Below are 14,188 nucleotides of genomic sequence, written 5' to 3'. Positions count from 1 at the left end.
GGGCATGCACTTGCTGCCGCTGCCAGTGTTTATCTGCATGGCAGCAGGGCATTTGGGCGTTGCCAGGAAGGCGTTTTTATGTAGATTCCTCCTCTTTCAGCACTGCATTGTGGTGCAAGCAAAAGAAGCAAATCCTGTCTGGCTTCCTCTCCGGCCTTTATTCACCTCCCGTGTAGCTGTGAGTGTGTGAGCCTGCAGGGCCCCATGGAATTGCCTAGAAGTAGGCTGAATCGCTGCAAGGGCTGAACAGCAGTATCGGGCAGGCTCGGGCAACGCGCGGCCCGTTCGGGTTATCGCTTCTCGGCCTTTTGGCTAAGATCAAGTGTAGTATCTGTTCTTATCAGTTTAATATCTGATACGTCCCCTATCTGGGGACCATATATTAAATGGATTTTTAGAACAGGGAGATGGAAATAGAGCTTGCTCTGTCCACTCCACGCATTGACCTGGTATTGCAGTATTTCCAGGACCGGTGCACCCTTTCCTTATGTGTTGACTAAAAGCAGATTCCAAAAGTGTTTTTTGTCTTTGCTATTGTTTCTGTCTTTCTGAAGGGATCTCCCCTTTTAATCCCATTATTTCAACACCTGTTGGACAATGCATGAGTGATAATGAGCTCATTGATTAAATGCAATTAATGAATAGATTGCCACCTCTTGTTGTGTGTCGTCTGTGTTTCTGTGTTTCCGGCATTTCACATTGGAACACCTCATTCACCTTCCTTGTCTTCTCTCCGCCCTCCCTTTTAGGTAAGTTAAAGAGCTGCACCTGAGCCAGCCACTGATTGATTGATTGATTGATTGATTGATTGATTGATTGATTGATTGATTGATTGATGCAGCACAACAGTCAAATAGTGGAGTGGAGTAGGGGAACAGCAAACAGCCAATAAAGCAGCCCGCCCGCTCGCCTGCCCGCCACAATGGACCTACCTGTGTACACTAGATGGATGTGATGGAATGTACTGTCGTCCCTACATTTCAAGAAGAAGTAAGAATTGCAGTTGCAACAAAGCCTTGCTTGCCTACAAAGAGAGCAGCAATTTGGATTTGTTACTATGTTACCTAGAAGAATAACAAACTGTGCAAGGATGGAGGTTGTAGGAGCAAGGAAAAGTTGTCTGTAAAGTTGGTGGATGCCTATTTTCCATTTTGCAGTCCCTTGTCTCCCTCTTGTGGCCTCCTGGAGGCAACTAGCTGTGCAAAAAAAAGACAGCCTGGCGGCCGGCTGTTGCAGTGTTGCCCTCTCAGGCAACACTGAGTGACTGACTGAGCCTCACCGTCTTATATAAAGTTCAGACGGAACTTTGCACGTGTCATAGTGGAGCCCTCAGGATTCCAGAGCCAGCTTTCTGACATCATAATGGGGCCTCAGAGATAAAAGCCTGGGCCCAGGCAGTGTTGGTCAGTGCTGCTCAGCAGGCAGCACTGGACTGGACTGGATTACAGCTGATACAAGGTGTGAAGGAACAAGGGGTGGCTGTGGGCATGCACTTGCTGCCGCTGCCAGTGTTTATCTGCATGGCAGCAGGGCATTTGGGCGTTGCCAGGAAGGCGTTTTTATGTAGATTCCTCCTCTTTCAGCACTGCATTGTGGTGCAAGCAAAAGAAGCAAATCCTGTCTGGCTTCCTCTCCGGCCTTTATTCACCTCCCGTGTAGCTGTGAGTGTGTGAGCCTGCAGGGCCCCATGGAATTGCCTAGAAGTAGGCTGAATCGCTGCAAGGGCTGAACAGCAGTATCGGGCAGGCTCGGGCAACGCGCGGCCCGTTCGGGTTATCGCTTCTCGGCCTTTTGGCTAAGATCAAGTGTAGTATCTGTTCTTATCAGTTTAATATCTGATACGTCCCCTATCTGGGGACCATATATTAAATGGATTTTTAGAACAGGGAGATGGAAATAGAGCTTGCTCTGTCCACTCCACGCATTGACCTGGTATTGCAGTATTTCCAGGACCGGTGCACCCTTTCCTTATGTGTTGACTAAAAGCAGATTCCAAAAGTGTTTTTTGTCTTTGCTATTGTTTCTGTCTTTCTGAAGGGATCTCCCCTTTTAATCCCATTATTTCAACACCTGTTGGACAATGCATGAGTGATAATGAGCTCATTGATTAAATGCAATTAATGAATAGATTGCCACCTCTTGTTGTGTGTCGTCTGTGTTTCTGTGTTTCCGGCATTTCACATTGGAACACCTCATTCACCTTCCTTGTCTTCTCTCCGCCCTCCCTTTTAGGTAAGTTAAAGAGCTGCACCTGAGCCAGCCACTGATTGATTGATTGATTGATTGATTGATTGATTGATTGATTGATTGATGCAGCACAACAGTCAAATAGTGGAGTGGAGTAGGGGAACAGCAAACAGCCAATAAAGCAGCCCGCCCGCTCGCCTGCCCGCCACAATGGACCTACCTGTGTACACTAGATGGATGTGATGGAATGTACTGTCGTCCCTACATTTCAAGAAGAAGTAAGAATTGCAGTTGCAACAAAGCCTTGCTTGCCTACAAAGAGAGCAGCAATTTGGATTTGTTACTATGTTACCTAGAAGAATAACAAACTGTGCAAGGATGGAGGTTGTAGGAGCAAGGAGAAGTTGTCTGTAAAGTTGGTGGATGCCTATTTTCCATTTTGCAGTCCCTTGTCTCCCTCTTGTGGCCTCCTGGAGGCAACTAGCTGTGCAAAAAAAAGACAGCCTGGCGGCCGGCTGTTGCAGTGTTGCCCTCTCAGGCAACACTGAGTGACTGACTGAGCCTCACCGTCTTATATAAAGTTCAGACGGAACTTTGCACGTGTCATAGTGGAGCCCTCAGGATTCCAGAGCCAGCTTTCTGACATCATAATGGGGCCTCAGAGATAAAAGCCTGGGCCCAGGCAGTGTTGGTCAGTGCTGCTCAGCAGGCAGCACCGGACTGGACTGGATTACAGCTGATACAAGGTGTGAAGGAACAAGGGGTGGCTGTGGGCATGCACTTGCTGCCACTGCCAGTGTTTATCTGCATGGCAGCAGGGCATTTGGGCGTTGCCAGGAAGGCGTTTTTATGTAGATTCCTCCTCTTTCAGCACTGCATTGTGGTGCAAGCAAAAGAAGCAAATCCTGTCTGGCTTCCTCTCCGGCCTTTATTCACCTCCCGTGTAGCTGTGAGTGTGTGAGCCTGCAGGGCCCCATGGAATTGCCTAGAAGTAGGCTGAATCGCTGCAAGGGCTGAACAGCAGTATCGGGCAGGCTCGGGCAACGCGCGGCCCGTTCGGGTTATCGCTTCTCGGCCTTTTGGCTAAGATCAAGTGTAGTATCTGTTCTTATCAGTTTAATATCTGATACGTCCCCTATCTGGGGACCATATATTAAATGGATTTTTAGAACAGGGAGATGGAAATAGAGCTTGCTCTGTCCACTCCACGCATTGACCTGGTATTGCAGTATTTCCAGGACCGGTGCACCCTTTCCTTATGTGTTGACTAAAAGCAGATTCCAAAAGTGTTTTTTGTCTTTGCTATTGTTTCTGTCTTTCTGAAGGGATCTCCCCTTTTAATCCCATTATTTCAACACCTGTTGGACAATGCATGAGTGATAATGAGCTCATTGATTAAATGCAATTAATGAATAGATTGCCACCTCTTGTTGTGTGTCGTCTGTGTTTCTGTGTTTCCGGCATTTCACATTGGAACACCTCATTCACCTTCCTTGTCTTCTCTCCGCCCTCCCTTTTAGGTAAGTTAAAGAGCTGCACCTGAGCCAGCCACTGATTGATTGATTGATTGATTGATTGATTGATTGATTGATTGATTGATTGATTGATGCAGCACAACAGTCAAATAGTGGAGTGGAGTAGGGGAACAGCAAACAGCCAATAAAGCAGCCCGCCCGCTCGCCTGCCCGCCACAATGGACCTACCTGTGTACACTAGATGGATGTGATGGAATGTACTGTCGTCCCTACATTTCAAGAAGAAGTAAGAATTGCAGTTGCAACAAAGCCTTGCTTGCCTACAAAGAGAGCAGCAATTTGGATTTGTTACTATGTTACCTAGAAGAATAACAAACTGTGCAAGGATGGAGGTTGTAGGAGCAAGGAGAAGTTGTCTGTAAAGTTGGTGGATGCCTATTTTCCATTTTGCAGTCCCTTGTCTCCCTCTTGTGGCCTCCTGGAGGCAACTAGCTGTGCAAAAAAAAGACAGCCTGGCGGCCGGCTGTTGCAGTGTTGCCCTCTCAGGCAACACTGAGTGACTGACTGAGCCTCACCGTCTTATATAAAGTTCAGACGGAACTTTGCACGTGTCATAGTGGAGCCCTCAGGATTCCAGAGCCAGCTTTCTGACATCATAATGGGGCCTCAGAGATAAAAGCCTGGGCCCAGGCAGTGTTGGTCAGTGCTGCTCAGCAGGCAGCACTGGACTGCACTGGATTACAGCTGATACAAGGTGTGAAGGAACAAGGGGTGGCTGTGGGCATGCACTTGCTGCCGCTGCCAGTGTTTATCTGCATGGCAGCAGGGCATTTGGCGTTGCCAGGAAGGCGTTTTTATGTAGATTCCTCCTCTTTCAGCACTGCATTGTGGTGCAAGCAAAAGAAGCAAATCCTGTCTGGCTTCCTCTCCGGCCTTTATTCACCTCCCGTGTAGCTGTGAGTGTGTGAGCCTGCAGGGCCCCATGGAATTGCCTAGAAGTAGGCTGAATCGCTGCAAGGGCTGAACAGCAGTATCGGGCAGGCTCGGGCAACGCGCGGCCCGTTCGGGTTATCGCTTCTCGGCCTTTTGGCTAAGATCAAGTGTAGTATCTGTTCTTATCAGTTTAATATCTGATACGTCCCCTATCTGGGGACCATATATTAAATGGATTTTTAGAACAGGGAGATGGAAATAGAGCTTGCTCTGTCCACTCCACGCATTGACCTGGTATTGCAGTATTTCCAGGACCGGTGCACCCTTTCCTTATGTGTTGACTAAAAGCAGATTCCAAAAGTGTTTTTTGTCTTTGCTATTGTTTCTGTCTTTCTGAAGGGATCTCCCCTTTTAATCCCATTATTTCAACACCTGTTGGACAATGCATGAGTGATAATGAGCTCATTGATTAAATGCAATTAATGAATAGATTGCCACCTCTTGTTGTGTGTCGTCTGTGTTTCTGTGTTTCCGGCATTTCACATTGGAACACCTCATTCACCTTCCTTGTCTTCTCTCCGCCCTCCCTTTTAGGTAAGTTAAAGAGCTGCACCTGAGCCAGCCACTGATTGATTGCTTGATTGATTGATTGATTGATTGATTGATTGATTGATTGATTGATGCAGCACAACAGTCAAATAGTGGAGTGGAGTAGGGGAACAGCAAACAGCCAATAAAGCAGCCCGCCCGCTCGCCTGCCCGCCACAATGGACCTACCTGTGTACACTAGATGGATGTGATGGAATGTACTGTCGTCCCTACATTTCAAGAAGAAGTAAGAATTGCAGTTGCAACAAAGCCTTGCTTGCCTACAAAGAGAGCAGCAATTTGGATTTGTTACTATGTTACCTAGAAGAATAACAAACTGTGCAAGGATGGAGGTTGTAGGAGCAAGGAGAAGTTGTCTGTAAAGTTGGTGGATGCCTATTTTCCATTTTGCAGTCCCTTGTCTCCCTCTTGTGGCCTCCTGGAGGCAACTAGCTGTGCAAAAAAAAGACAGCCTGGCGGCCGGCTGTTGCAGTGTTGCCCTCTCAGGCAACACTGAGTGACTGACTGAGCCTCACCGTCTTATATAAAGTTCAGACGGAACTTTGCACGTGTCATAGTGGAGCCCTCAGGATTCCAGAGCCAGCTTTCTGACATCATAATGGGGCCTCAGAGATAAAAGCCTGGGCCCAGGCAGTGTTGGTCAGTGCTGCTCAGCAGGCAGCACTGGACTGGACTGGATTACAGCTGATACAAGGTGTGAAGGAACAAGGGGTGGCTGTGGGCATGCACTTGCTGCCACTGCCAGTGTTTATCTGCATGGCAGCAGGGCATTTGGGCGTTGCCAGGAAGGCGTTTTTATGTAGATTCCTCCTCTTTCAGCACTGCATTGTGGTGCAAGCAAAAGAAGCAAATCCTGTCTGGCTTCCTCTCCGGCCTTTATTCACCTCCCGTGTAGCTGTGAGTGTGTGAGCCTGCAGGGCCCCATGGAATTGCCTAGAAGTAGGCTGAATCGCTGCAAGGGCTGAACAGCAGTATCGGGCAGGCTCGGGCAACGCGCGGCCCGTTCGGGTTATCGCTTCTCGGCCTTTTGGCTAAGATCAAGTGTAGTATCTGTTCTTATCAGTTTAATATCTGATACGTCCCCTATCTGGGGACCATATATTAAATGGATTTTTAGAACAGGGAGATGGAAATAGAGCTTGCTCTGTCCACTCCACGCATTGACCTGGTATTGCAGTATTTCCAGGACCGGTGCACCCTTTCCTTATGTGTTGACTAAAAGCAGATTCCAAAAGTGTTTTTTGTCTTTGCTATTGTTTCTGTCTTTCTGAAGGGATCTCCCCTTTTAATCCCATTATTTCAACACCTGTTGGACAATGCATGAGTGATAATGAGCTCATTGATTAAATGCAATTAATGAATAGATTGCCACCTCTTGTTGTGTGTCGTCTGTGTTTCTGTGTTTCCGGCATTTCACATTGGAACACCTCATTCACCTTCCTTGTCTTCTCTCCGCCCTCCCTTTTAGGTAAGTTAAAGAGCTGCACCTGAGCCAGCCACTGATTGATTGATTGATTGATTGATTGATTGATTGATTGATTGATGCAGCACAACAGTCAAATAGTGGAGTGGAGTAGGGGAACAGCAAACAGCCAATAAAGCAGCCCGCCCGCTCGCCTGCCCGCCACAATGGACCTACCTGTGTACACTAGATGGATGTGATGGAATGTACTGTCGTCCCTACATTTCAAGAAGAAGTAAGAATTGCAGTTGCAACAAAGCCTTGCTTGCCTACAAAGAGAGCAGCAATTTGGATTTGTTACTATGTTACCTAGAAGAATAACAAACTGTGCAAGGATGGAGGTTGTAGGAGCAAGGAGAAGTTGTCTGTAAAGTTGGTGGATGCCTATTTTCCATTTTGCAGTCCCTTGTCTCCCTCTTGTGGCCTCCTGGAGGCAACTAGCTGTGCAAAAAAAAGACAGCCTGGCGGCCGGCTGTTGCAGTGTTGCCCTCTCAGGCAACACTGAGTGACTGACTGAGCCTCACCGTCTTATATAAAGTTCAGACGGAACTTTGCACGTGTCATAGTGGAGCCCTCAGGATTCCAGAGCCAGCTTTCTGACATCATAATGGGGCCTCAGAGATAAAAGCCTGGGCCCAGGCAGTGTTGGTCAGTGCTGCTCAGCAGGCAGCACTGGACTGGACTGGATTACAGCTGATACAAGGTGTGAAGGAACAAGGGGTGGCTGTGGGCATGCACTTGCTGCCGCTGCCAGTGTTTATCTGCATGGCAGCAGGGCATTTGGGCGTTGCCAGGAAGGCGTTTTTATGTAGATTCCTCCTCTTTCAGCACTGCATTGTGGTGCAAGCAAAAGAAGCAAATCCTGTCTGGCTTCCTCTCCGGCCTTTATTCACCTCCCGTGTAGCTGTGAGTGTGTGAGCCTGCAGGGCCCCATGGAATTGCCTAGAAGTAGGCTGAATCGCTGCAAGGGCTGAACAGCAGTATCGGGCAGGCTCGGGCAACGCGCGGCCCGTTCGGGTTATCGCTTCTCGGCCTTTTGGCTAAGATCAAGTGTAGTATCTGTTCTTATCAGTTTAATATCTGATACGTCCCCTATCTGGGGACCATATATTAAATGGATTTTTAGAACAGGGAGATGGAAATAGAGCTTGCTCTGTCCACTCCACGCATTGACCTGGTATTGCAGTATTTCCAGGACCGGTGCACCCTTTCCTTATGTGTTGACTAAAAGCAGATTCCAAAAGTGTTTTTTGTCTTTGCTATTGTTTCTGTCTTTCTGAAGGGATCTCCCCTTTTAATCCCATTATTTCAACACCTGTTGGACAATGCATGAGTGATAATGAGCTCATTGATTAAATGCAATTAATGAATAGATTGCCACCTCTTGTTGTGTGTCGTCTGTGTTTCTGTGTTTCCGGCATTTCACATTGGAACACCTCATTCACCTTCCTTGTCTTCTCTCCGCCCTCCCTTTTAGGTAAGTTAAAGAGCTGCACCTGAGCCAGCCACTGATTGATTGATTGATTGATTGATTGATTGATTGATGCAGCACAACAGTCAAATAGTGGAGTGGAGTAGGGGAACAGCAAACAGCCAATAAAGCAGCCCGCCCGCTCGCCTGCCCGCCACAATGGACCTACCTGTGTACACTAGATGGATGTGATGGAATGTACTGTCGTCCCTACATTTCAAGAAGAAGTAAGAATTGCAGTTGCAACAAAGCCTTGCTTGCCTACAAAGAGAGCAGCAATTTGGATTTGTTACTATGTTACCTAGAAGAATAACAAACTGTGCAAGGATGGAGGTTGTAGGAGCAAGGAGAAGTTGTCTGTAAAGTTGGTGGATGCCTATTTTCCATTTTGCAGTCCCTTGTCTCCCTCTTGTGGCCTCCTGGAGGCAACTAGCTGTGCAAAAAAAAGACAGCCTGGCGGCCGGCTGTTGCAGTGTTGCCCTCTCAGGCAACACTGAGTGACTGACTGAGCCTCACCGTCTTATATAAAGTTCAGACGGAACTTTGCACGTGTCATAGTGGAGCCCTCAGGATTCCAGAGCCAGCTTTCTGACATCATAATGGGGCCTCAGAGATAAAAGCCTGGGCCCAGGCAGTGTTGGTCAGTGCTGCTCAGCAGGCAGCACTGGACTGGACTGGATTACAGCTGATACAAGGTGTGAAGGAACAAGGGGTGGCTGTGGGCATGCACTTGCTGCCGCTGCCAGTGTTTATCTGCATGGCAGCAGGGCATTTGGGCGTTGCCAGGAAGGCGTTTTTATGTAGATTCCTCCTCTTTCAGCACTGCATTGTGGTGCAAGCAAAAGAAGCAAATCCTGTCTGGCTTCCTCTCCGGCCTTTATTCACCTCCCGTGTAGCTGTGAGTGTGTGAGCCTGCAGGGCCCCATGGAATTGCCTAGAAGTAGGCTGAATCGCTGCAAGGGCTGAACAGCAGTATCGGGCAGGCTCGGGCAACGCGCGGCCCGTTCGGGTTATCGCTTCTCGGCCTTTTGGCTAAGATCAAGTGTAGTATCTGTTCTTATCAGTTTAATATCTGATACGTCCCCTATCTGGGGACCATATATTAAATGGATTTTTAGAACAGGGAGATGGAAATAGAGCTTGCTCTGTCCACTCCACGCATTGACCTGGTATTGCAGTATTTCCAGGACCGGTGCACCCTTTCCTTATGTGTTGACTAAAAGCAGATTCCAAAAGTGTTTTTTGTCTTTGCTATTGTTTCTGTCTTTCTGAAGGGATCTCCCCTTTTAATCCCATTATTTCAACACCTGTTGGACAATGCATGAGTGATAATGAGCTCATTGATTAAATGCAATTAATGAATAGATTGCCACCTCTTGTTGTGTGTCGTCTGTGTTTCTGTGTTTCCGGCATTTCACATTGGAACACCTCATTCACCTTCCTTGTCTTCTCTCCGCCCTCCCTTTTAGGTAAGTTAAAGAGCTGCACCTGAGCCAGCCACTGATTGATTGATTGATTGATTGATTGATTGATTGATTGATTGATTGATTGATTGATTGATTGATGCAGCACAACAGTCAAATAGTGGAGTGGAGTAGGGGAACAGCAAACAGCCAATAAAGCAGCCCGCCCGCTCGCCTGCCCGCCACAATGGACCTACCTGTGTACACTAGATGGATGTGATGGAATGTACTGTCGTCCCTACATTTCAAGAAGAAGTAAGAATTGCAGTTGCAACAAAGCCTTGCTTGCCTACAAAGAGAGCAGCAATTTGGATTTGTTACTATGTTACCTAGAAGAATAACAAACTGTGCAAGGATGGAGGTTGTAGGAGCCAGGAGAAGTTGTCTGTAAAGTTGGTGGATGCCTATTTTCCATTTTGCAGTCCCTTGTCTCCCTCTTGTGGCCTCCTGGAGGCAACTAGCTGTGCAAAAAAAAGACAGCCTGGCGGCCGGCTGTTGCAGTGTTGCCCTCTCAGGCAACACTGAGTGACTGACTGAGCCTCACCGTCTTATATAAAGTTCAGACGGAACTTTGCACGTGTCATAGTGGAGCCCTCAGGATTCCAGAGCCAGCTTTCTGACATCATAATGGGGCCTCAGAGATAAAAGCCTGGGCCCAGGCAGTGTTGGTCAGTGCTGCTCAGCAGGCAGCACTGGACTGGACTGGATTACAGCTGATACAAGGTGTGAAGGAACAAGGGGTGGCTGTGGGCATGCACTTGCTGCCGCTGCCAGTGTTTATCTGCATGGCAGCAGGGCATTTGGGCGTTGCCAGGAAGGCGTTTTTATGTAGATTCCTCCTCTTTCAGCACTGCATTGTGGTGCAAGCAAAAGAAGCAAATCCTGTCTGGCTTCCTCTCCGGCCTTTATTCACCTCCCGTGTAGCTGTGAGTGTGTGAGCCTGCAGGGCCCCATGGAATTGCCTAGAAGTAGGCTGAATCGCTGCAAGGGCTGAACAGCAGTATCGGGCAGGCTCGGGCAACGCGCGGCCCGTTCGGGTTATCGCTTCTCGGCCTTTTGGCTAAGATCAAGTGTAGTATCTGTTCTTATCAGTTTAATATCTGATACGTCCCCTATCTGGGGACCATATATTAAATGGATTTTTAGAACAGGGAGATGGAAATAGAGCTTGCTCTGTCCACTCCACGCATTGACCTGGTATTGCAGTATTTCCAGGACCGGTGCACCCTTTCCTTATGTGTTGACTAAAAGCAGATTCCAAAAGTGTTTTTTGTCTTTGCTATTGTTTCTGTCTTTCTGAAGGGATCTCCCCTTTTAATCCCATTATTTCAACACCTGTTGGACAATGCATGAGTGATAATGAGCTCATTGATTAAATGCAATTAATGAATAGATTGCCACCTCTTGTTGTGTGTCGTCTGTGTTTCTGTGTTTCCGGCATTTCACATTGGAACACCTCATTCACCTTCCTTGTCTTCTCTCCGCCCTCCCTTTTAGGTAAGTTAAAGAGCTGCACCTGAGCCAGCCACTGATTGATTGATTGATTGATTGATTGATTGATTGATTGATTGATTGATTGATTGATTGATGCAGCACAACAGTCAAATAGTGGAGTGGAGTATGGGAAAAAGCAAACAGCCAATAAAGCAGCCTGCCCGCTCGCCTGCCCGCCACAATGGACCTACCTGTGTACACTAGATGGATGTGATGGAATGTACTGTCGTCCCTACATTTCAAGAAGAAGTAAGAATTGCAGTTGCAACAAAGCCTTGCTTGCCTACAAAGAGAGCAGCAATTTGGATTTGTTACTATGTTACCTAGAAGAATAACAAACTGTGCAAGGATGGAGGTTGTAGGAGCAAGGAGAAGTTGTCTGTAAAGTTGGTGGATGCCTATTTTCCATTTTGCAGTCCCTTGTCTCCCTCTTGTGGCCTCCTGGAGGCAACTAGCTGTGCAAAAAAAAGACAGCCTGGCGGCCGGCTGTTGCAGTGTTGCCCTCTCAGGCAACACTGAGTGACTGACTGAGCCTCACCGTCTTATATAAAGTTCAGACGGAACTTTGCACGTGTCATAGTGGAGCCCTCAGGATTCCAGAGCCAGCTTTCTGACATCATAATGGGGCCTCAGAGATAAAAGCCTGGGCCCAGGCAGTGTTGGTCAGTGCTGCTCAGCAGGCAGCACTGGACTGGACTGGATTACAGCTGATACAAGGTGTGAAGGAACAAGGGGTGGCTGTGGGCATGCACTTGCTGCCGCTGCCAGTGTTTATCTGCATGGCAGCAGGGCATTTGGGCGTTGCCAGGAAGGCGTTTTTATGTAGATTCCTCCTCTTTCAGCACTGCATTGTGGTGCAAGCAAAAGAAGCAAATCCTGTCTGGCTTCCTCTCCGGCCTTTATTCACCTCCCGTGTAGCTGTGAGTGTGTGAGCCTGCAGGGCCCCATGGAATTGCCTAGAAGTAGGCTGAATCGCTGCAAGGGCTGAACAGCAGTATCGGGCAGGCTCGGGCAACGCGCGGCCCGTTCGGGTTATCGCTTCTCGGCCTTTTGGCTAAGATCAAGTGTAGTATCTGTTCTTATCAGTTTAATATCTGATACGTCCCCTATCTGGGGACCATATATTAAATGGATTTTTAGAACAGGGAGATGGAAATAGAGCTTGCTCTGTCCACTCCACGCATTGACCTGGTATTGCAGTATTTCCAGGACCGGTGCACCCTTTCCTTATGTGTTGACTAAAAGCAGATTCCAAAAGTGTTTTTTGTCTTTGCTATTGTTTCTGTCTTTCTGAAGGGATCTCCCCTTTTAATCCCATTATTTCAACACCTGTTGGACAATGCATGAGTGATAATGAGCTCATTGATTAAATGCAATTAATGAATAGATTGCCACCTCTTGTTGTGTGTCGTCTGTGTTTCTGTGTTTCCGGCATTTCACATTGGAACACCTCATTCACCTTCCTTGTCTTCTCTCCGCCCTCCCTTTTAGGTAAGTTAAAGAGCTGCACCTGAGCCAGCCACTGATTGATTGATTGATTGATTGATTGATTGATTGATTGATTGATTGATGCAGCACAACAGTCAAATAGTGGAGTGGAGTAGGGGAACAGCAAACAGCCAATAAAGCAGCCCGCCCGCTCGCCTGCCCGCCACAATGGACCTACCTGTGTACACTAGATGGATGTGATGGAATGTACTGTCGTCCCTACATTTCAAGAAGAAGTAAGAATTGCAGTTGCAACAAAGCCTTGCTTGCCTACAAAGAGAGCAGCAATTTGGATTTGTTACTATGTTACCTAGAAGAATAACAAACTGTGCAAGGATGGAGGTTGTAGGAGCAAGGAGAAGTTGTCTGTAAAGTTGGTGGATGCCTATTTTCCATTTTGCAGTCCCTTGTCTCCCTCTTGTGGCCTCCTGGAGGCAACTAGCTGTGCAAAAAAAAGACAGCCTGGCGGCCGGCTGTTGCAGTGTTGCCCTCTCAGGCAACACTGAGTGACTGACTGAGCCTCACCGTCTTATATAAAGTTCAGACGGAACTTTGCACGTGTCATAGTGGAGCCCTCAGGATTCCAGAGCCAGCTTTCTGACATCATAATGGGGCCTCAGAGATAAAAGCCTGGGCCCAGGCACTGTTGGTCAGTGCTGCTCAGCAGGCAGCACTGGACTGGACTGGATTACAGCTGATACAAGGTGTGAAGGAACAAGGGGTGGCTGTGGGCATGCACTTGCTGCCGCTGCCAGTGTTTATCTGCATGGCAGCAGGGCATTTGGGCGTTGCCAGGAAGGCGTTTTTATGTAGATTCCTCCTCTTTCAGCACTGCATTGTGGTGCAAGCAAAAGAAGCAAATCCTGTCTGGCTTCCTCTCCGGCCTTTATTCACCTCCCGTGTAGCTGTGAGTGTGTGAGCCTGCAGGGCCCCATGGAATTGCCTAGAAGTAGGCTGAATCGCTGCAAGGGCTGAACAGCAGTATCGGGCAGGCTCGGGCAACGCGCGGCCCGTTCGGGTTATCGCTTCTCGGCCTTTTGGCTAAGATCAAGTGTAGTATCTGTTCTTATCAGTTTAATATCTGATACGTCCCCTATCTGGGGACCATATATTAAATGGATTTTTAGAACAGGGAGATGGAAATAGAGCTTGCTCTGTCCACTCCACGCATTGACCTGGTATTGCAGTATTTCCAGGACCGGTGCACCCTTTCCTTATGTGTTGACTAAAAGCAGATTCCAAAAGTGTTTTTTGTCTTTGCTATTGTTTCTGTCTTTCTGAAGGGATCTCCCCTTTTAATCCCATTATTTCAACACCTGTTGGACAATGCATGAGTGATAATGAGCTCATTGATTAAATGCAATTAATGAATAGATTGCCACCTCTTGTTGTGTGTCGTCTGTGTTTCTGTGTTTCCGGCATTTCACATTGGAACACCTCATTCACCTTCCTTGTCTTCTCTCCGCCCTCCCTTTTAGGTAAGTTAAAGAGCTGCACCTGAGCCAGCCACTGATTGATTGATTGATTGATTGATTGATTGATTGATTGATTGATTGATTGATTGATTGATGCAGCACAACAGTCAAATAGTGGAGTGGAGTAGGGG

The 14,188-nt window shown here is 47.7% G+C and overlaps 10 non-coding genes across 10 annotated transcripts; all 10 read left to right on the top strand.

Annotated features, from left to right (window-relative positions):
* The first annotated feature begins 292 nt into the window (after positions 1–292).
* LOC142725496 (U2 spliceosomal RNA) lies at positions 293–483 on the top strand. Its single transcript, XR_012876569.1, has one exon. It is a non-coding gene; the product is annotated as a U2 spliceosomal RNA (small nuclear RNA).
* A 1,292-nt stretch (positions 484–1,775) lies between these two features.
* LOC142725495 (U2 spliceosomal RNA) lies at positions 1,776–1,966 on the top strand. The gene has a single exon (XR_012876568.1). It is a non-coding gene; the product is annotated as a U2 spliceosomal RNA (small nuclear RNA).
* Positions 1,967–3,250: 1,284 nt separating this feature from the next.
* LOC142725493 (U2 spliceosomal RNA) lies at positions 3,251–3,441 on the top strand. Its single transcript, XR_012876566.1, has one exon. It is a non-coding gene; the product is annotated as a U2 spliceosomal RNA (small nuclear RNA).
* Positions 3,442–4,732: 1,291 nt separating this feature from the next.
* LOC142725492 (U2 spliceosomal RNA) lies at positions 4,733–4,923 on the top strand. Its single transcript, XR_012876565.1, has one exon. It is a non-coding gene; the product is annotated as a U2 spliceosomal RNA (small nuclear RNA).
* A 1,292-nt stretch (positions 4,924–6,215) lies between these two features.
* On the top strand, positions 6,216–6,406 carry LOC142725491 (U2 spliceosomal RNA). Its single transcript, XR_012876564.1, has one exon. It is a non-coding gene; the product is annotated as a U2 spliceosomal RNA (small nuclear RNA).
* Positions 6,407–7,686: 1,280 nt separating this feature from the next.
* LOC142725490 (U2 spliceosomal RNA) lies at positions 7,687–7,877 on the top strand. The gene has a single exon (XR_012876563.1). It is a non-coding gene; the product is annotated as a U2 spliceosomal RNA (small nuclear RNA).
* Positions 7,878–9,149: 1,272 nt separating this feature from the next.
* LOC142725488 (U2 spliceosomal RNA) lies at positions 9,150–9,340 on the top strand. Its single transcript, XR_012876562.1, has one exon. It is a non-coding gene; the product is annotated as a U2 spliceosomal RNA (small nuclear RNA).
* Positions 9,341–10,640: 1,300 nt separating this feature from the next.
* On the top strand, positions 10,641–10,831 carry LOC142725487 (U2 spliceosomal RNA). Its single transcript, XR_012876560.1, has one exon. It is a non-coding gene; the product is annotated as a U2 spliceosomal RNA (small nuclear RNA).
* Positions 10,832–12,128: 1,297 nt separating this feature from the next.
* On the top strand, positions 12,129–12,319 carry LOC142725486 (U2 spliceosomal RNA). Its single transcript, XR_012876559.1, has one exon. It is a non-coding gene; the product is annotated as a U2 spliceosomal RNA (small nuclear RNA).
* A 1,284-nt stretch (positions 12,320–13,603) lies between these two features.
* Positions 13,604–13,794, top strand: LOC142725485 (U2 spliceosomal RNA). Its single transcript, XR_012876558.1, has one exon. It is a non-coding gene; the product is annotated as a U2 spliceosomal RNA (small nuclear RNA).
* The last annotated feature ends 394 nt before the right edge of the window (positions 13,795–14,188 follow it).

This window comes from Rhinoderma darwinii, unplaced genomic scaffold (assembly GCF_050947455.1).
Source record: "Rhinoderma darwinii isolate aRhiDar2 unplaced genomic scaffold, aRhiDar2.hap1 Scaffold_607, whole genome shotgun sequence".
In the NCBI taxonomy this organism is placed as follows: domain Eukaryota; kingdom Metazoa; phylum Chordata; class Amphibia; order Anura; family Rhinodermatidae; genus Rhinoderma; species Rhinoderma darwinii.
This window is presented reverse-complemented; position numbering and strand designations above follow the sequence as displayed.